At 45.9% G+C, this 20,739-nt stretch overlaps 2 long non-coding RNA genes across 2 annotated transcripts; one reads left to right on the top strand and one right to left on the bottom strand.

Annotated features, from left to right (window-relative positions):
- Positions 1–75: 75 nt before the first annotated feature.
- Positions 76–6,714, bottom strand: LOC135295962 (uncharacterized). Its single transcript, XR_010357998.1, has 3 exons — positions 6,508–6,714; positions 5,489–5,750; positions 76–5,252 (listed from the first exon to the last, which is right to left on the bottom strand). It is a non-coding gene; the product is annotated as an uncharacterized LOC135295962 (long non-coding RNA).
- On the top strand, positions 5,465–20,731 carry LOC135295961 (uncharacterized). Its single transcript, XR_010357997.1, has 4 exons — positions 5,465–5,600; positions 9,866–9,964; positions 10,856–10,942; positions 20,597–20,731. It is a non-coding gene; the product is annotated as an uncharacterized LOC135295961 (long non-coding RNA).
- The last annotated feature ends 8 nt before the right edge of the window (positions 20,732–20,739 follow it).

Genomic DNA, 20,739 nt, shown 5'->3' with positions numbered 1-20,739 from the left:
CCCTCACATTTACTGGAGAAGGATGCCATGAGTCCTTGGTGCAGCCTGAGTAGGTGTAGCCTGAGAACCCTGCTGGTTTGGGCAAACAAACACATGCCTATGACAGTCCTTAATGAGAAGGAGCTCAGGCAATAGCAGAGCACTTGTCATCTCACAGCAGGGAGTGGCTGAGCAGGTGAAGGACCCTTTGCACAGGTACCTCAGGGCTGAGGGGCTCTAGCACTTTGTTAGGCTTCCTGAGCAACTGAATTGCTCAATAATCCACAGGAACCATCCCCTGGAACAGAGATAACAAAAGATTTTCTAAGCTTGAACCAGGTTTTGTGGGTTTATAACCTAGAGAGAATGAGGGCCAGATTTTTATGCATGTCATTCTATTTGACCCCATGCAGGCAGAGACATGTCCTGAAGCGTGGCCATAGGGTACCTTTATACAAGGCACTGTGGTGTTTGAATCACATTTTTATTTCTCTCCCACTTCTGAAAAGATCATGGGAACCAGCCTTCTGCATAGGAAGGGATCAGATGCGATCATTTCAACAGCAAACATGCTTGGAAATGACACCCACAGGCAGATCTGTGCACTCTGGTCTGCCAAAATAAACCCTGGTGAAGAGAACAGACCTTTGCAGAATGCAGCAATAAGCTAGGATGTATTTTTCTTTTTTATTTTTTTTCTTCCCATGAAAAAATGTTTGAAACATACCCTTATACATATCTCACCGGAGTGAATCAGGCCAGCTGAACAAGTTTAGTATAGCAATACCATTCAATGTGGATCCTAAAGAAAATCTCCTGTAAAGTATCTCAGAGAGCTGCAGAAATAAATGTTGTACAGGCTGCCATCTGGCCATAGTGTCCACACATGTGTATTTGAATGGAATGGGAGACAAATGAATATTATTTTCCTGGGTTACTACAGGAGCTTTAAACAGAATTTCAGTTCTCACATTGTGCACTCCAGCTGCCATCACAGCTCCAGTGCAACATCTGTAACACTATCAGTCACAAGAAATCACAAGTAATCCTTGAAACGAGGAGCACTGTAAATAAAACCAGCACTAGAAAGCATTCAAAACATCATAATCCTGCCTACTCTACACAGATATTAGTGAGCCCCCTTGGGACAGCAGTCTGTGCAACTGTGGAGATACTGCTGTCTGTGATACTGTTGGATATATGGGTGAAACCAGAGCAAGAATCCAAGGAAAAGGGCAAACAAGTGAGGAAAATCTTACAACCTGGAAGGTGAGGGTGATGGCTTCCAAACCCAGTCAGCAGATTGCTGGCAGTTAACAGAGCTATCACAAGTGGTTTTGATTTTGTTTCTAGGGAAAGACTTGATGAGAAGGTAGCTGAGGATGGCTGACTCTGCTCAGTCAATGCACTACAGCTGGAGTCTGTTCTAGGGGTAATGAGCTAGGAAATGGCAAAGACAGAAACCATGTCTGATTCTGGAGGAGCAACAGCTCATTCTCTTCTTCTGTGGTATCATCTTCCTGACTTCTCAGTTTCCTTTCTCTTTGTTCAGCTTTAACGGGTGGTGTTGAATTATTTCCACTATGTCACAACTGTCACAGGTGTTGTCTTCCAGTTTGTTTTGCATTTCTGTTATTACACCCAAAATTAACATGCATTAGAATGTCTGGTCCAATAAATCTCTTACAATCTTCTGTATAAATTGGATATGAAAATCCTTGCTTTATTACACATGTTTAGACATATCATAATTTAACATAGTTCCTTAAATATATTTTATCTGCTTCCTGATGAATCATGCTACAACATTTTAATTTCCTAATAAAAGATCTGTTCCATCAGATTAAGCAAATAACACTGAAAGCATTGAAAATTTGAGGGAATTAATTTGTCCTGCATAGAAAGTGGAGAGGTGAGCTAACTGTTGTTCCTAATTTCTGATTCTAATGTGAAATCCGAATTCTCATTTCACATCTCATTTCCACTGCTCCCCATCTGGGGACTGTTCTCAGAAACAGAAGCTGCACTGGCAGAAAAATGGAGAAGACAGAAACTTCTTGATTTCAAAATTTTATCAACAGCTACAAAAATCACCCAGCACAGATGAGCGAAAAATAAGCATTGTTCCTCCTGTGACCACAATTTCTCTGCTCTGATATTGCCATAATAGGGCTTGGGCATTGACAGCCGCTAGTGATGCCAAAATCCCTGAGGAACAGACAACTCCATCTGGCAGCTTTTTCTGCTGTCATTTGGGGTTATCTACTTGGTCATCCCATGCTGGCCCTCCCTGCAGACAATGACTTATTGCCAAAATCCACAAACTGATAGTTTAAGTCTCTATTTCAGCCTAGGGTTCAGTCACTTGAGACATCCTGTGGGGTTTAAGCCAGGATGAGTAACTTGTGTGTCTCTGCATCCTGCCTCTGCTCTGGCACAGTGTCTATGAAAACATCCCTCCTCTCAGAAGACATGGCCTGGGGGCACGTACAGCCTGAGGACAGCAGCTCTGGCATGCTGGCAGGATGGCTGGAGCTCCTCCATGCTGAGTCACATTCCCCCCTCTCCAAACAGCAGGGCTTTGGTTTGTTCCCAGCCAGGAGCACAGGGCAGGCAGCTACATCTCTGAACACATCCGCTCTGCGTTTGGGTGCAAACACATCAGTCATACTGCAGTCAGGTAAACAGTACTGCATTTTAGCTTTCCCCAGAGATCCTGGATTACCAGAGCTCCACTTGTCAAGCATCTCCGTTCCTCTCTCCCCTGCTCCTCCTTGTTTCTCACTCACTGCTCCACTCTTCCAAGGCTCGTGTGCAGGTTTGCTTCAGAGCAGCTGTACTTTGTTACTGCTTTTGTTGTGATAGCACCCAAAGCCCTGGCCACAGACAAGGTTTGTGTGGTCACAAACTGCTTCACTGGGCTTTCATTTCCAGGACTCCTCTGGGTACTGGGGGGCTGAGTGATCTGTGAGGTTTTGGAAAGAAACAAGCCATAAACCCCAGGGCAACACCAGCCTTTTCTGCGTTTTACACGAACTTCACAAAAGCTGTGTCAGATGAAACTATTTATAGTCCTGGGCACTGCTCACTTCTGGTTTGGACCTGCTCCTTCCCATTTTCCTCTGCCCTGATGTTTGGTGGTTTGAGCACAGTTTCTGAGCCAGAGCTTTCTGATCTAACTCACCCCTTGTGTGGCCCTGTGCTAAGCCACGGACCTCTCCTGTGTCAGCCTCCTCATCTGCAAAAGTAGTGTAGCCCCTGCTCACCTCCATCCTCTGAGAGTGAAAAAAATCAATTAATTTACATTTGTGAGATAGTTTTAATGCTTCACAGAGCACCAAGCATGGAGCTCTGTAAGTGCTAAATGTAACTGGGATGATTAGGAGCATCTACAGAGCTAGTGCATGGGGCTGTTACTTAGAAGTATTTGGGAAAGAGGAAAAGGTGATAAACTTGCAGCAAAGAGCAGCCTCTTCTTGGAAAGAAAACAGCAGACAGAGTGAATGACAACTTCCCCAGGGCAGCAGCTAAGCTGGAAGTGCTATTTTGGGGCCTTTTAGCCAGAAAGATGCCTGACCCTCAGACTGTGGGCATAAACAGGGAGCTTGCATAGGTACAAGCTACTCTTGCGTTTGGAGGCCTGAGGAGGAACTGAAGAGGCTCTGGGGCTGGCCCAGGAGGTTCTGAGTGTACCTGGAATGGGGACGGGGTGCACTCCTCACCCAGGGCAGAGCAGCAGACTCAGATTTCATGCAGGCTATAATTTTGCCTGCTGCTGCCTCTAGATCCTAATAACCAAACCAAGAAGGGAATTTTTACGCCATCCGAGGCATTCCTGATCCCCCTCCACATCTAGTGAAAACTTAATAGCGTGAGAAAATGCCTTCCTGTAGCGTACTGTAAACCACAGGCAGAACAGGAGCAGATGGAGGGGCCTGTCCTCGCCCCATGGAGGGGCTCCGTCAGGATGCTCCCTGCCAGGGGGTGGGAGCAGCAAGGAATGGCGGGGTGCAGTATTCCATCAATGAGGGTGAAGCCAGCAGAAATTGCAGAGGCTGTGGGATAATAACGCTTGCTGCTTGGAGGAATGTAAGTAAAAGGAGAGGGAGAACTGCTTTTCCGAAGTCTTTCCCCTGTACAGATGGAAGCATTTAAGATTCCTGCAGGAGCCAGGAGCGGCAAAGTTACATCTGGAAGTTTCCTGATGCCTGAAGTCAGGCCGTGGTGAACAATGCTCACTGGGCTGAGCAGGCTCTGCTGCTTTTATTGCACTTGGACTCATTTCAAGCCCTGCTCTGTGATTAATTGCACTTTTAAAAATAAAGTTCAAAACACTTCCCAGGAAGTTTGGGAAAGGCAGAGTGCTTCAGTGGCACCAGGAGCTCACTGCTCAATGCAGCTTCAATACAGCAGCCCCAGACAGAGCTTGCATTAGCCACAGCTTCATTTGACATGGGATCTTGTAACCCCATTCCATCATGGAGAGGGTGTCTGGCCTCCCAAGCCTCTCCCAACACCTGCCAGACATGGTAGGGTTGCAGCAGGTGTTAGCCAGGCTCTCCACCCATCTTATTTTTTTGGCCCCTAGCCTGGGGCCAGGCTAGGACTGTAGATGTCCTCAGCCCCATGAAAAATATGGAAAAGAAGAGCCTTGAGCCTTCCCAGGCTGCCTGTCTCTCCCAGGGCCTCACTCTAACTCACAATTTAAAAAAAAGAAGATAATGTTTTGGGGACAGGGGAGAAGGGCAGCACATTCTTGGGATGCAGAAGACATTTCAGAGGACTGAAGCTAGGTCCTTATTGCCATATAATGCTGGTGGAGAGGCCAGAGGCAAGACTGAAAAAAGAAAAATGGTGAGTATTTTTCATTTCATACTAGGATGGAAGTAGGCTCAATCTCTTTGCTATAAAAACAAGTGTATATTTGTGATAGAGAAGTGGCCAGCTGCTCCAGTGTTACTAGTGGTAGAGGTGCACAACTCACACTGCCTGAGAGTGTGAACTGAATGGAGACCTGGAAGCCAGGGCCATGGTAACCCATTAATATCTGACAAAAGGGTCTGTGAAGGGCTGTTGCACATGTCCTACAGCCCCTCCTGGGCACCTGTACTAGATGGTGTGAACTAAAACTCACACATCCACAAAATGATTACCTTGGAGCCAGTCACTCACAGGCATGAGGGATGCTCAAGGCTGTTTAGCTCTCTGTTAGCATCCAAAGCTGCTCCAGGAGCCAGTGGATAACTGCAAGTTCTTTGCAAGTGTCCTCTTCACTGCAAAAGACAGAGGTTGTTTTTTTGTACAGAATAAACAACACAAGATGTGCTGAACTGCTGGAAAATTTTCCAGGCAGGCAGCAAGAAGGGGAGCAGGGAGCTGCAGGCACCATGGGCTTGCCTTGGCAGTGTCTGCCAGCAGTAGAGCTCTGCACACTTGGGCTTTCAGGTTGGGTCGTGCCCACCCAACACAAAACCCACGGAGCCCTGGACCACGAGGCATCGCTGCTCACCGTGCACTGGGGTGAGCAGAGGCTGCAGAGCTACTGAGCCACATAAGAGATGGGTCACCCTGTGGTGGGCTCTCGGTCTGCCTGGGCTTCTGGGTTTTACCTCCATTACCAGGTGTGTCTGAAAAGCGCCCAGACTGGCAGCCATCAGGGCGGGTGTGCTGTTGGTTTATATTACAGCACGTCTGGAGCGCTCCTCCCTTTCTCCTCCGCCCCCTTCGTTTCCTCCGTGGAGCTGTCTTTGCATCTTGCCTCATGTTAGGACCTGATTTGAAAAATGATTTAACTGCTTGCTTAATTGTAATACACTGCAAGTCATTGTGTTGTAATCACAGCTGGCTGCATGGAAAGCTCGCCCATGTGCCGGTGCTGGCAGAGGGAGCTGCCCTGGAGTGATGGGCTGGGGGCTGAGCCTCCCCTGCCGGAGCTGGGCCGGGGGTCTCTCACTTCCAGGCTGCATCAACACCCAGCGAGTGGTTTGTCTGGGGGAGCTCTGCGTCATTGTTTGCCATGCTGCTGTAGTATTTTGGGGCTCCCTTGCAGCTCAGGTGTCCCCTGCAATGGCAGCGCGGCCCGCCCGGGGCTCTGCGGCCTTGTTACCGGGCACGGCGCCCCGGGCTGGGTGTGCCGGCAGGCACCCGCATGTTGGTGCGGCTGCCTGAAACACCCGCCGAGCACAGGCAGGCTGTGGGGGCACTGCTGGAAACAATGCTCTCCTCATTACAGGGCAGGGGTTTCACCTATTTACCCGTCATGCACAGATGCCTTCTGAGGCGAGGTCTGGAGTGTGTGGGCCCTGAGACAGGCGGCACTCCTTCAGAAATGCTCTTCTGCTGCAAAGTGTTCAGATGCTGGGACTCACAGGGGGACTTTTAGAATCACAGAACCATTTGGGTTGGGAGGAACCTTAAAGATCATCCAGTTCCAGGTCCCCTACCCCGGGCAGGGACACCTTCCACTACAGCAGCTTGCTGAAGGCCCCATTCAACCTGACCTTGAACATTTCCAGTTAGAAGACTTACCCAGTTCAGCACCACCAAAGGCTCTGTCTCCCATTACCCCGAAAATCCCTAGGTTGGGTTTTTTGTGTTTGTCCAGCAATAGAATTGCACTGCTGAGGGATGCCCACTGATAGGCACCTGCTGTGTGTAACTTCAGCACCATGCACTGCTGTGGGTGCTACCACAGTGCTGGTAATCATGACAAAAAGAACACCAGGGGCTGCTCTGAACCCAGGCTGCTCAGCTGTTAGCTTAGTTCTCCCTCTGGTTTATCCCTTGTGTACTCCTTCCTTTACCCACAGCCCTGAAGGCATGAGTCTCAGTGGATTGAGGCTATATTGTATGCTGTTTTACATATATATCAAATAATAAATTAACAAGAAAGCGATTTTCCTGAGACAGATCAAGCTTCTTACCAGAGGCATGTATCAGAAATCACTGTACACATGTAAAATCGCAGGTGGAGCAAGCCCGCACATGGAAATACCGCTCTTCACAAGCAAGAAATTACCATGCTGTTTTGTATTTCTGTTTCGCTTTCCTCCTAGGAATTTCTTTCTGCTTCCATGCCTTATCTTCTGACCGAATTTCATAGGGCTTGGGGTGCAGGAATGTGCGTGGGAAACACTTGGCTGGCCGGGCTGTGCCTCCACCGCACACCCTCGCTCCCGCCCAGGCGTGAAGCCCTTCCCACCCTCACCGGAGTCATTGTCACACATTTCACCCGTGACTCACTAATGTGCCTGATGTTCATGCTGCGGCTTGTAAGCCATTAGTGCTTGTTCACACAGCTTTTTTTTTTTTTTTTTTCCTTTCCCTTGCTGCTCTGATTCAGCTGATTTAGGTGGCCGATGGCCTCCTGGCTTGCTCACGCTGCGTTAGTCACAGAGCAGCTCTGGGCTCACCAGCCTGCCAGGGGTGGGGACAGGACAAGCGGATGGAGGCCAGTGTTTGGTAATCAGGGATGGGCAGGTGATTTCACGGCAACTCAAAAGAAAGCTTAAGCCTTGCTGGTACCATCTGCCTAAGCATTTCACACAGGAGGTGCTAAAAAGGGATCCTGGAGCTTTAGGGATAACTGTGAGCTGGAAGTGAGCACCAACAAACCAGAGAAACAGGCTCTGCTGCCTGTGTTGGCAGGTGAGCAACTACGAGCAGATGTTCCTTCAGCTCTTTGAGAAATAAACTTCTGCTGCTTAGGCTGACTGGAGAGAGCGGCTGCCTCTCCAGTTATATTGTGGTCTTCAGGTACATGGTGCTGGCATGACTGTGGGTATCCATGGCACAGAAATACACAATTCCAGGTCTGTCCTGTGGGCTGACTGATGCAGCAGAGAGAAGACAGGCAGCAAAGCGTGTTTGGTCTCTCACTGGGGCAGAAATGGTGCTTGAATGGCTGCATAGGGCCAGGTGGCATCCCCTTCCCCAGCAGAGACCTAATAGCCCAGAGGAAAGTCCTGGAATGGGTGGAGCACACTGGTAGCATTGCCATTTGCTATGATTTGTACCTCTGGGACTCACTTTGCCATGGGGGAGTTTCTCTGTATTTAACCAAGTTCAGGACATCTGGGAACCCTGAGTCAGCAGCAGGGACTGCCTGCATGCACACAAGGCCATGCTGGAAGGGCTCCATATTGGCTACTCATGACCCTAAAATTCCCTCCTGGACATCTGCTAAAGTTTTTCTTGTTTTCAGGAATGTCTGCTGCCTTCTTACCGACAGCAGTGAGAGCCCTTCCACCGCAGCACACAGAAACGAGATACCCTGACCACATGCTTGCTTTTCTTCTGTCTTCGTGTTTACCCGGGATTGCAGCCAGATGGGCACTGGAAACTGGTTTCTGGGAGCAGAATTTTGGACAGTGATAATCTAATCTGACCTCCTGTGTAACCCAGGTCATGGAGTTTAACATGGTAATTCCTGCACAGGAAGGAATTAGTCTTCCTGGCTGTGCCATGAACCCTGCTCAGCCTAACAATTTGTGGTTGAATTAGGTACATCTACTCTTGGGTCTGAGAAAACAATGAGTTTTCAAGTTTTTGCCTCCCTTGGTGGATAAAGATGTGGTTTATTCCATTAGACTTTCTTCCCAGACCTATTCAAGAGATGTTTGACAGCTGAATGATATTAGAGGAATGGGACCCCTCTCCATGGCAGAGGTATAACTTGGATATGTACAAATACATTATTCCACTAATACTTTAACTTTGAAAATTCTGGAGTAAAAAGGGTGATGATTACAACTGTGGTGATCTCCTGCAGATGACTGTGACTTATTTGTGCACATAGCTGTGATTCAGAGGCTGTAGGATCTAAGTGCAAATAATACAGAAGGAAGTTTATGACTTCCTCCTCTACTTCACCCCTCTGACCCTGCTTCTCTCCTGCCTCCACTTCTGATATTATTTTGGTTATGTGAAGACTTATGAGGGAATGATGGCTATGTTTCATGGGGTATCCACTTGTGAAAACTGAGTCATGTTCTCTCACAAGAAGAGTTTTTATCAGAGCGTCTCATCTCTTGCATAATACAAGAAAGAAAGACAAATAGGCTGGAGAAAGAAAGCTAAATGTTGAAAGCCTCAGAGATCTTAATCTGACCCCACCACCCATTAAATGACCAAAGGGAGATCACTCTTAGTCAGTCTTTCCAGCAGAAAGCTGCTCCAGAAACTGCTCCCTCTCAAGATGAATGAGATCGTAGGGAAATACATCACTTGGAGTATGGAGCCACATGTGCATTTTTGTATATAGCTACACACATACTTACTTGAATAATATATACAAACAGATCCCTGCATATACCTGAGCTATTTCAGTTTGAACAAAGACCTGTCAGTGCTCATGACTTCCAGAAGAGGAGATACACACACACATATATATATACACATATATGTATACACATATATATGTATCTCATCAACTTTCCCTGATTTCTCTGCCAAATGCAGGAATCCCTGTGCCTTTTAGCAGCATGGAACAGGCATTTCCATCATTTTGGGGCTGGCTAGACCAGAGAGAGGTGCAGACATAAAACAAAGCTATTCTGGCTGGGAAGGAGGAAAAATATCTAATTAACCAAATGTATATCCAGGGCCCAATGCTGCCCTTAGTACAGCTGTGCTCCCTTTTTGTGCCACAGGCAGAATTTAATCCATAGAATGAGCTGATTTATTTTCTTCTGATTTTTTTTAGTGGCAGATTCAGTCACTTACCTGCATAAAACTACTTCTTTCCCATAAAACTCTGTCTTCATTTTACCTAGTGGATTAGCACTGCTCAGTCTGTGGCCTTTTGCATCTGTGCAGCCATCTGAGAAAACGAACCTTTTGCCAGATAGCTCAAATTAATAAAACTGATTTTTTCCCTCCACCAAAGCCAGCAAACTGAAAAAGGCAGAAGCCCTCCAGAGTGGTTTTAGACGTCCAGGTCAAAGGGAGAGAAAGACAGAGGAGAAAGAGCCTGTACAAAAGTCAGGTGAGAAATGAACGGCAAATGTGTTTGCATTCATTATCTTGTTCCTTCTAATTCTTCATCCCATTTCCTTTTCAATGGGTGAACAGGGTAAGTGGGTCTCAGGTTGTCTGTGTTTGGTGGAGTACAAGGAAATCCTGTTGCAGTGCACATCACTTATGGCACAGTTTGGTGCTGTAGGTTTTGCGGCATTCAGGGAAGGAAGATCTTTTCATTGGCAGCTGAAACATCCTAAAACTGGGCTGTGCTTTCTCCCTGCAGTCACTGCTTGTGGCTCACTGAATAAGAAACCCTCTTTAAAAAGATATGCTCAGCCTGGATATGAGGGATCAGCTGGAATGGGTGGAAATCAAAACAAGACTGTCGGGTTTTTTGTTTTCTCTTGGCACCTGGTGAATTTTCCCAATGTAGAATAATTTGGAGCCAAGATTTTTCTTCCAGAGCTCCAAGACTGTTACTTTGCCTGTTCATACACTTTCTTTTTCTAACAGGGTTTTATTTTTCAAACCAATTTTTCATCAGACCAGTAACTGGGTTGCTTGTGGAGACCTGCTCACCTGTGAACCTGGAGAGTGGAGGGGAAAACCCAAACCAGTATTGCTGCATCGCTGATGGTGCAGAGGCTCAGATAACAGTTATGGCTGCTGGATATTTAGGCTCTGCATTTAACCCACCTTTCCTGGCTACCTTTACAACTCACATTTAAACAACAAGCACTTTCTCTTTCCCAAAGCTTTTCCTTAATTGGATTTTTGTAATGCTTTTGTTCCTTCTCGTCTGTGGCTTAAGGAACTGTAAAAAAATAGCTTGGAGGGACCAAAAAGAACCAGCACTTTAATTTCAGGCAAGAATTGCACAGCTTTCCTAAAAAGTAATTTTCCCTCTTGCTTACAGGATGGAAGGCATTTTGTTCTGCACAAGTTGGTGATGATCCTGAGATGCAAGTTTAAATCAGCAATTGCATTTAAATCAGCATTAAAGGTAAAGGGAAGAGTTTTGGGAAGGTGATGACTTTTGTAGTCTCTTTGCCCTGTACCTTTTCCTGTGGTTTTGCTGGTCCCACAGGGTAGCAGAGCTGGGACTGGCTGGCACAGAGGCTGCTTGACTCCTGTTCCAGTTCCCAGTGGCTGAACCACCCCTATCCACAATAACTCCACTGCTGTGGGTTAAACTGAGAACTTCACACCAGGCTGTATGTGCTTTATCTCATGAACAGCCATGTCACCTGGGGCAGAGGGCACAGCCCTGCCCAGGAGAGGAGAGGGAGCGCACCAGTGACTGAAACCACCTCACCCACAGCATCACAAAAAGCACCCCCACTGGAAATAAAAACATCCCTTCTGCCCCAGCCCAGCTGAAGGGTGGTGAGCTGCAGCAGAAGGTGAGAGCAAACAGGGTAGGATCCCACCAAGAGCCCTTTGGAAGCCAAACAAGCAGTGCTCACTGCTTTTGCAGTAGATCCATGCAATAACATTTCAGTCAGGAAATATATTTCAAGTAATATGGTGGACAACTGGATATTGGCAATGAGGGAATAAGAAGATATTTTGCAACTCACTGCATAGCAAGATTTCTCAGCACAGAGCTCTAAACAGCCCCTGCTTTGCTCTGGAGTTATCAGTCTCCACAGCAGTATATCCTTCAGAGGTCCTTCAATAAAATTAAGGATTCAACCTTCTTCGAGAGAACTACTGACATGCACTGTGCATGTTTCTGCCCCTCCAAGGTTTTCATGGTCCTGTGTCCCATAGACTCACAAATGTATACAAACATTCATCCTCATAGCACAAATGCTTCTAAAAGTTCAAGAGCAATGCTTGTTCTGCCATCATATAGTTTTGCCAGTTTTCAAAATGCACTGGGCACCAATTGCCAGCTTTTTTGAAGAAGCTTTCACTCACAGGCCTTGGGTAAGAAACACTGCAGATTTGGTGATAAAGGGATGGTGAGATTTTTCTGAAGCCACACTGGTCACTGTGATGGCAGCTGAATTCAGGCCTGAACTCTTCATTTGGGGGATGCAGCAGTACCACTGAATAAATGACAGCATTTGCTGTCACATCAGTGGGCATCCTGAATGCTAGATAGCTTTCTTCTTCTCTCCAGAAGATTGCAGCATCAGGTTGTGTCAGAGCTGCAGCTGCTCCAGGGATAGAACTGCTGCCAGAGATCTGGAGACCTGCTAATTTCCATTCTACTTTTCTGGACTTTGTTGCCTTGTAAAAGAAGCAATCAGCCATCTTTCATAAGGACAGGGCTTTGCATTGTTGCAATGTTTTTCGCTTCCAAATCACTTTACAAACATTCAGTGGTGCATCTCACAACACACCTCTAGTGGGCTGTGGAAATGTTTTATCTTAATTTTATAGTTGTATTTAATCAAGTAAACAGGAAACTAGTTTCTTGTCAAATCATCTTGTGGCCCTCAGGCTAGACCCACAGGCACAGTCCTGTCCTGTGTCTGGCTTGGGGTTGGTCTATAATCAGCCTGGAATGGCATTGCTACAGGAAAACAGCCCAGAGAATCATCTGAGGGCAAGGTGCCAACACCAACACCAGGCTCAGGGTGACTGAATGTCATTGTTTTACCTCCAAGTGTAAATGTTTAAGCTCTTGGGCATTTGCAATCTTCTCTTTTCAGGCTGTTCTAGACAGTGAATGGCATTTTGCAGCCACAGCTCATCCTCTCTGACCAAAGGGCTTATTTTATAGTAATCTATTCCCTTCAGTTTATAGCCACACAGACCAACAGAAAATGACCCAGCGATAAAATGTGGTTGTGTAAATCTCTCCCAAAGCATATTTTCATTATCCATTAACTCTATGTAGTCAACACTGAAGGGCAGGTAATAGACACCAGGGAAGCAGCAGCAGGAGGGTTGAACACTGATCCTGGAGGAGACCAAAACCTCCCCTGAGCTGCCAGGCTGCTGCTGGGAGCCTGGTGCTCCTGTCCCTTCAGCCTGGACAGATTTTACACTCCCCAGAGGACTTAAATAATTTTTAGTGACTACACTGTGTGTTTCTTGTTTTCCTGTCCTGCATCAGCATATTCACACATTCCTATGATAAGCTTTTCAAATTTTAGTTATTTTAATTTTAGTGAATAAAATATATACAAATATCTATAAAGTATATGCAGGCTACCAATAAAAGTTGTGGATGCCCCATCCCTGGAAGTGTTTAAGGCCAGGTTGAATTGGTCTTTGTGCAACCTGGTCTAGTGGAAGTTGTTCCTGCCTTTGGCAGGGATGTTGGAACAGGATGATCTTTAATGCCCCTTTCAACCCAAACTATTCTAGAATTCTACTATTCTGTAACAACCAGCAGACCACTGTCTGAAGCTTCCAGATAACCTTATTTTTGATCAAGTGCACTCACTTTTTGCACTTTGTGATGATGCACTGAGATTTGAATTGTGGTTAGAAAGCTAAATAAGTCACCAAGGACACAGCTTGGAGTCCCGTCTGTGTTGTTCAGACCTCCTGGTCAGGATACAGTTCAGCAAACCATGCCAGGCTCATTTTCAAACTTCATTTTCCAGAGGCTCTTTGTAAATAAAAAGGCTGCAAAAACCCCCTGACTGTTCAATGAGGGCAGACTCCAGGAAGCTGGAGTGCTTGGGCTCTGTGCCTCGCATTCGACAGCCGTTTAACACGGGAGTTTGGCAAAGGGCAATGACTCACCTGAGAGGAAAATCCTGCCATGGGATGGCAGTTCCTCATTCTCAGAGACTTTAATCTGAGCATCAGGGTGCATCTGCCGAGAGGTTAAATCCATGAATACTGTTCAGGTTTCTATTTAACATTGTGAGGCCAAACACGACATCTGAAAACATGACACTGCTCTTGTCCTTGCCCCTGTACCAGACTCCACAATTAACCCATCCATATGTGTTTGTAAAGCACAGTAAGACAAATAAAGGCTGACTTTCCCAAACTGCGACCACAGCATATGAACTTATAGACATAAGCAGAAAAGTTCCCCACATCAATAGATTTCTTGCTGGTCTGGATCACTTGCATGTCAGTATTTCCTGTCACTATTAAGAATTATGGCTGTAATCCTGCAGGAATGGTTCTTTAGTTTTTAATGTGCAGCTAACCATCAGGCGGGCAAGATAGCACAAGCCACAGGGGCTGAGCTCCTCTGTGATCTCACCCATTACACAATAGTGTGAGGAGTCCCAGTGGTGTAACATTGCACAGAACAGGCTCCAAGGAGTTTGGGGGTTACAGACAGTCCTGAGGAATTATTTTATGTCATGGGAGAGAGGAATGGGATTGAAAGGAGTTCAAAGTCCGGATTACCATTAGGCCAGCAAAACACATTCCTATAATCTGCAAGTATACAAAGACATCACAGTTGGCTCATTTCCTTTCCTCTTGCCTGTAGCAGCCACAGCTCCAGCCCTGCTTTATTTGCACTACATCAATGTGTCAATAAAATGCGGCTGTGAGGCCTCATCCTCACCCAGTAGGTGTGAGGTAGCTCTGTGTGAATGCCAGCCAGGGCTCAGGCTGGCAGCTCTGTCCTGCGCAGGGAAACATTATTTCCATTACATTATCTCTTTTGTTTATTGGCTTTTCTTTTTCCCCTTAAAGGGATTTATATTTAAACCATAAAATATAATCTGATTCAAACTGGTTCTGGACTGGGTCTCCTCAAAAGTCTTTGTATTTTAAGTTTCTTTTTAATTTTCCCATAACATTGATATGTCTGCTTCTCGGGAAGCACAGTGGGCTTAAATCCACCAAATTCAGTTTGGATTTATATTATCACTGAACTCCTGCCAGGGGGTGAGGCAATGGCAGGCTGAAGGCTGAAGGAAGAGCTGAGGACCCAGGAGAGATGGGATCACTCTGGAAGAGCAAGAGAGAAAAAAGAGGTCTGCAAAATAAGGGTCCCACCCTAAAGCCCAGAAGGTGCAGAAAGAAAAAAACCTGTTAATCTACCCCTAATGCCAACCTACCCCTTTCAGAGATTGCTGCCAAAGGTACACAGCAGATATTTTGCTCTCCAAGCCTTTGCTGGTCCTTGTGTTTTTAGAGCATCTCTGCTTTTTCAGGGCTGATCCCTGGATCTCTCCCTGCTGCTGAGGGTGGAGCAAACTTGGATGCTTTGGATATCTGCACTTACTTCTGATGCCCCTGTGTATCATGGCAGGGGAGGGGGAATATGCCATTTTGCTGGATTTTTGGTGATACCTCATATGTTTACTGGTCTTTGCCCTCAGCTGTGGTGAACACAGTCTTTAAAATAAACCTCCAACCCATCTGTGTGCTCAGTGCTATACAGAGCTTTCATGTTTCCCAAAATGCATCCTAACAACCCTTCTGTTCCTTCCTGGGAGCCTTCGTGCAGCAACCTCCTGTGGTTTAGTTATCTGTATACTTTTCTCCTTGAATCAGATGACTTCTCCCTTCCTAGACAGATTACACAAAGTATTCCTCACCCAGACACCATGAATCTTTCCGCCCCCAGCAATTGCCAAACAGCTCCTTGCTGAGCCTCTCTTTCCATAAATAATACATGCCCAGATTTCTTAAATTCTTGGTCATCTTCCTTGATTCAGCTACATGTCAATGACCTCTCTTATGACATACAAGTACATCTGCAGCTGGGATCCCATTTAATAACTTATTTCCCTTATTATATAAATAGAAATATATACTGCCGTGCTTCGTGTGTGGAGCAGCATGGAAATTACCATGATGGTGTCTGTGCCCCGTTAGCAGCTCTGACCTGATTTAGCATGAGCTGGCTCACATCACCTCTTACTCAATGTTTTCCATGGATGAAATGCAGAGAAGCTGCATATGAGGAGCTCATGGATTTGTGTCACATGTGATGAAACAGGAGAGGATGGAGGCAACTCATGCCAGCTAACTGAGATGCTCTAGCTAAACTCTCTCCCTACACACTTGGTTTAATCCAATCCCCTTATTTCTGTCAGAGTGACATGCTGGTTTTTCCCACATTGCTCCCTACAAATGCTGGTACAAGAAGAGCTTCACCATAAATGTGGTGAGTGGAGCAAAGGCTTCATCTTCCCAGCATGGATCATCTTTATGGGTGTGGTAACAGAAGTGAGATTCCCACGCTCAGCCCAAAGAATCCAGTGGAAACAATGAGATCAGAAGCACATGAGATTCATTCCAGTTTAACCACTAAAGCATCAGTTACCAAGTTAATCATTCATTTTTCTCCACAGAACACTTTCCTGCAGAAGAGGATCTCCTTTATGTTCATATTGACTTTATATCCAAAATGTCTCTCTCCCCTTGGAAAGGCAACCTGTCTCATGCTGCTTTTTATGACCAATAATACACACCATTCTTAACAAGGAATGGATGCTTTACACACCTGTTTTGCCCTTACAGCATCTGAGGACCAAATCCTCCTCCCTGAACTGTCACATTTGCCATGCAGTTCTGCTGTACTGCTAAGCAGGGGGCTGATTTCCCAAATTTCTCCATTCCAGAGATCTGCTGTTGTCTCATGCCCTGACCTGCTCTGTTTCCACAAGAGCATCCTCCTTCCCCACCCTCCCTGTGTGGGTAGCTCATGGCCCTGCCACACTCATGTGTTTCTGCTGTGAGGAGACACCCTCCACCCTCTTTACAGCCACCCCGTAGCTACTGGAACACTGTGATGAGATTTCCCCTAGGCCTTCTCTCCTCCAAGGTGAAGGGACCTAACTCCTTCAGTCTTTCTGCCAAACCCCTGTGCTCAGGCTGTCCTGCTGGACACACCATGTTTGTGCAGGATCTGCTTGCACAGCCCGTGTTTACTGCCCATGACCCTGCCACTCTCCCATGTTTATGTTCCATGGCCCCTCTTTCCATGCTGTGACATCCAAGGCCCTGCTGCCTGTCCCTGCTTTAGTCTCCCAACATCTGTTGCTCACTGCACCTTTGCTCTTGGGTTCAAAGCTCAAAATGATATGCAGTCATAAGCAGAAGATTAAAAAACCACAAGTAAAACAAGACACCTAAATCCTTGCGTACTTCTGCTGATGTCTTTGATAGGAATCGATCCTTCCACCCCCCCCCGATATTCAGCCAGTGGACCCTTTGTACTGTGTGGGATGCAGAGATCAAAACACACAAATTTAATGAGCTCATTTCTAACAATATTTTGAAGTTGTCTTTTTCTAGTCTGTCTCCTATATTCTCTCTGGCTATACTTTGCATTTTCCTCATTAGAAACATGCTCTTCCAGTCAGGCTGCTGACATTGCAGAGAAAGTTGCTGCCCTCGATTGGAGGCTGAAATATAATTTGGGGTGCCTAAACTCATATTCACACACGCACACACACACACACACACACAGCATTAAAACTCTCAAACATCAATTGAACATTTTAACCCATGTAGGTCACTAAAATTCAGGATTTTGTAAAAGAAATCCGGCTACAGAGAGAAAGCTGAAGATGGGTTCAAACATTTTTATATGTCTGCTTTGTCAGAAGAAAATTCAAAGTCCTACTTCCCTGAAGACAGGAGCAGCAAGTTACAGTTCACACAGAACTGGCTTTCTTTGAATCACAGTTCCCAAACTGTGTGAGCTTTTCCCAGGTTTTCTCTCCTGCCCACTCTGCCCAGCAACACGTCTCTGATTTCACAGGCTGTCTGCCTCCCTCTCTTGCAGCTTCAGAGCTGGTTGTCTCTGCTCCTCAGCCACGGGCTCACCCATCGCTCTGTCTGCACATCCAGACTCCGCATGATCCATGGAAAAATGTCCTCACTGGGATCTATCAAATTCCTCTGTTATCTGTGCCTTTCTCTGTGCTTACTTTGGGCTTTGGAGACTCCTGGTTTCCTAAGAGACCTCTCACAATTAAATTAAACAAAGGCTGGGGAATACATGCTGGCTAGGAGCTTTTGCTTAACCTCCATCACAGCTTTGTTCTGATGTTTCACAGCCAGGCTGAGATCCCCTTTCCTGTGCTGGGGACACACTGGAGAGGCTTCAGCCAAGTGTCCTCCAACACCCTGTCACCCTGTGGCCAGTGCCAACCCTTCCAGAGCTCTCAGAGCAGGCTCTCCCATACCTGCTTCTCTGCTCTCAGCCTGACTATTTTGGAACTACTCACCCACTCACACAAGAGGCAGAACTGACTCGAGCCTCCCATGAAAGGGTGGACCAGGATGGGACCAAACAGTTTCTGCTGCCAGTGTGGTGGCTGGGAGGGATGCCCACAGCCCCGAGCACTCCAGGAGCACAAAATGTCAGATTTCCACCAGCAGGGAGCTCTGGCTGTAATGAGGATGTTGGCCTGCACTTCAAAAAGCTTGAACTCATCAGCATTTGGAGTGTTGTGCTGTCAGGGTCAATTATTATCATTATGCATCATCCTGCTATGTGACCCAACTTACAAATTGTTTCTTTCCACCCCACAATGTACTGCAGACAGAAATAAGCCCAATTTCATAAGTATGTGAAGAGCACATGCTCAGTTGCTTCGTGCACATCATGGGTCACACATATCCCATGCTGTCCATCAGCAGTTCAGTGAAAGCTCCTGTCCCTTTATACACAGCAACAGCACTCTCCAAACTGCAGCAGGGAGTTAGAACTTAATGCAACTACACATTTCCCCTCCTCAGAGCCCTGCAGCTCACCTGTGGCTGCCGAGGTGTGCAGTGCTCCCTGGGTGCACACACCACAGGTTGTGGTATCTGATACTGCAGCACGTGTGCTGTTAGAAAAGTGCCCTTCTTTTCCCTCAGAATTCACCTGGTTACAGTGTGCAGCCATAGCTTTTATTATCCCTTTCCTTTTTTTTCAGGTTTCAGTTTTACAAAACAAATGCATATAGTATAGTCAAACTCCCTTCACTCTTGTTTTTGATAATTTGAGGAGGCTGAGTCTGTATTTCTCATTAGAAGTGTTTTGCTCAACTAATTCCCATGACACTCTTCTTGACTTCTGTTTGCCAGAGTATTTTAAAAAGGGCACCAGAATGGCAAGGTTTTTTTTTTTCAGGATCAGCTTTAGACAATTAGAGAGGCAAAATATATTCTCTGCTGCTACTAAACAACTTCCTTGCTTGTACAGACAGAAATTGCTTTATCCTCTTCTGTCACTGTGGGAGTTCATATTGTGTTGCTTGACTGATAAAATCCCTCAATCCTTGCAGTGTAATGGCTTTTCAGGGCCAGCCTCACTCTGCAGATGGTCAGCTCTCCGTGCTATGAAATCTGTCATTTTCCAGCTCTCTAATTTAAAATACAGGTTGTTTGAATCAGCTCAATTTATCTCTCTCTCCAGCTGATTCTGGATGACAGCCTTATCTTCATCATTATTTATCATCCTGTCAAACTTTGTGTCACCTACAGCAAGTTATCTCAGCATGTTCCTTATATGTGCTTCCAGAACAGTGCAGAAAATTTTGAACAGCATTGATTATACACTGATCCCTGAAGTTTATCACTAAATGATTCCCCATTGACAGTCACTGTTTGAGACCTATCAATTAGCATGTTTACAGTCCAATTAATGTGTGCTTTACTGGCAGTGTATGCTGGTCTTTGTAATTGCAATGATACAGGAGTACCAAGCTCTGAGAAAACCCCTATTTGCCATCACCACTCAGCTGTTCAGTCCCCCCAATAATTAAATCAAACTAGTCTGGATAAGACAGTGAACCATGAATTATGTTCTTATTGGTGCCTTCTTTGTGAAATGAATCTTGCTAATGGAATTATTCCAGAGTCTGACAGCAGTGGGATACCTGGCCTGTAGTTATGCAAATAATCCTGATTTCCATGTGTCACTGCCTTAACATGGGACCATTTCTTCCCTCTTGAACTTTCCAGCTTTTCTAGTGTTTATCATCAGTGCACTAAGTCTCCCTCCCCTAACTCCTTCATGGCTCTGGAGTTCAAGTTACCTGGAGCTGCTGATTCTCCAACACGTTCACCATTGTTCTCTTAATGGACTGGGAAGCCAGAGAAACCCACTGCTCTCTTTCTTGCCCATACAGAAATACTTCCTGAATGGTTTTGCTTTCTTCAGTGGATCTCCCAGAAGGAGGTTTCTGATTGCAGTTTCACAAGGAAGTTTTGCAGTCTGGTCCCTGTGCCAAGTTCCCCCATTCACGTAGGCTGTTTTTGTCTGGCTCAGCTCTATCTGGCTATGAGGATGTTGGCAAATAGGACTGGCAGAGACTTGCTGTGACGTAATCTTGAGGCCTTATGATACAATCCCTTTCACAAACTGCTTAAGCTTAGAAGTGACTGGATTGTTTGTTTCTCTGGGAAAGGCTCAGAGAGTGACATTCCTCTGGAAGAAACTTCTTTCCAATTTCAAACCTAACCTTGTTCATGGCTAGCTTGTAAATAATCTGCTGCACCAACATTTTCCTTAAGCATCCTTTCCATGTCTCACAGGTACCCTCATATTCTGTAACAGCCATTTTATACAACACAGTCTTGGATGGCATTGGTTAAGGAGCCAAGGTGTTTCTGTTTCTCCATGTCTAATAGACTGCCAGCTCTTCTAGCCATTCAAGCTACTCTTCTCGAGCTTGCTCCAGCTTGAATACTTCTTTCCTTACCTTAGGATGCCTAAATGATGTCTTATTGAGGCTTTGCTGAACAATACTAAAATTTCCTCTCTTTTTTGCAGGTGATACTTCACTTGATGTGTCCCTCTCTCTTGAATGCCTTATTTCATGCATTTTTGATTCTTCTTATGGGATGGAGAGACTGAGGATATGGAAAGAAAAGCAAAAGTACCAATAAAATAAATCATAGACTGTGATTTCCAAA

This window comes from Passer domesticus, chromosome 3 (assembly GCF_036417665.1).
Source record: "Passer domesticus isolate bPasDom1 chromosome 3, bPasDom1.hap1, whole genome shotgun sequence".
NCBI lineage: Eukaryota > Metazoa > Chordata > Aves > Passeriformes > Passeridae > Passer > Passer domesticus.
The sequence above is the reverse complement of the archived record's forward strand: the minus strand, read 5'-3'. Positions and strand labels throughout refer to the sequence as shown.